Genomic DNA, 1,735 nt, shown 5'->3' on the forward strand with positions numbered 1-1,735 from the left:
CTAGGATATTTTCAAACAGAGTAACAGACAACACAGCTAGAACTATCTTAAACAACCATCAGTCTTTGACAATTCAGGGTAGTTTGGAGTTTGTCTGTTTATTAATTTGGGGTTTTTTGTTGGTGGTGTTATTGTTGTTGTTGTCTTTTTCAGACAGAGTCTTGCTATGCAGTTCAGGCTGCCCTTGTACTGACTTTGTAGCCCAGGCTGGCCTCAGATTTGCAGCAATCCCTCTGCCTCAGCCTCCCAAGTGCTGGGACTACAGGCATGTGCCCCCGTTCCTGGTGATTCAGGGTAGATTGGCTCAGCAGTTCAATGACCTCATCGAGGACACAGTTCTTGCCATATGTTCTTCTTCTAATTCAGCATGTCAGTATTTTTCCTCAACCTTATCTGCTCACGGCCTCGTGAGTCTTCTTCATCATCAACTCTTTACCCAGTAATTACCAGACTCACAAAACCATAAACCAGCCTTTTGCTTCTTTTCAAGAACAAAACAAACTTCCCCAAAAGATTTTTTAATATTTCCCCTGCCATTTAGGGTTAAACCTCATGGCCATATCTAAATCAAATGTTGCCAAGAAAAAGGAATGCTAAGTTTGCCTTCTTAATCATGGTTTACCTACAAAGAATAAGGATGTCCAATGAAGATCAAAGGCTTAATAACTGGATGATATTAGGGTTTTCTTGGCAAGAGTCTATAAACAGCTACTGGGGAGGTAAGCTGTGCTGCTTCCCATAAATGTGCATTGTGTCAGGTTTTTTAAAATTTCAGGGTGTTGAAATCTTCAAGCATTGATACTGAAGAAAATATTTCATTGTCACAGTAAGCAAGGCAAACTTGAGCCATATTAATCAAATACACACACGAAAGGCGGTAGCTTGGGAACTTACAGGGTTTTTTTTAAGTTTCAGATAGAGAAAAATATTAATTTTGGGGGTTCAAAAATACTGATCAGCTGAAAGTCATTCACCCAGTCCTATCTGCGTCAGATTCTGTGAAGGAGGATACAACAAGGTAAACAACAGCAATAAAGAGTGGGTTGTCACTGTTTTTAAGAATTCAGTGGTTTTATAGGCGAACAGAGGGAACAGGGTTTGATTCCTTGAAGTGCCCTGCTGGCTCCACCCCCAGTACACACTGAGCCGGCGATTGAGACTGGGTGTGGTGGCGCTTGCCTGTAATCCCAGCACTTGGAAGGCTGAAAACAGGAGACTCACTATGAGTCCAATCTGTGTAGTGAGGCCCTGTAGACACTGTACTAAAAATAAATACAAGCAAAGAAAAAAGAAAAAAGAATTCAAGAGCTTTTAAAAGAAAGCCTCAGTAAGAACTGATCTGATAGCTCAGCAGACTAAAGCACCTGCTTAGGCAGAGTACGGCAGCCAGGGTTTGATCCCTTGATCCCAGGCATGCTGCACTGGTGATTGAGACCGGGCATGGTGGCATGCTCCTGTAATCCCAGTGCTTGGGAGGCTAAAAACAGGAGAATCACTACAAGTCCGATCTATGTATGTAGTGTAGACCCTGTCCAAATACAGGAAAAAAATAAAAGTTTCAGAGTAGTCATTATATAGAAAAATGACATTTACTTTAGTTAATATGTAGTATATATGCAAAGACATATTTATCTCGTCTGATGCACAGGACTTGTAAATTCTTTATGCTGCCCCTGACAGGTGAATTTTGCTCCAAAACAAGAAAAAAATTATATATGTCATAAACCTCCAACTC

This window comes from Octodon degus, unplaced genomic scaffold (genome assembly GCF_000260255.1).
Source record: "Octodon degus isolate 3935 unplaced genomic scaffold, OctDeg1.0 scaffold00099, whole genome shotgun sequence".
NCBI lineage: Eukaryota > Metazoa > Chordata > Mammalia > Rodentia > Octodontidae > Octodon > Octodon degus.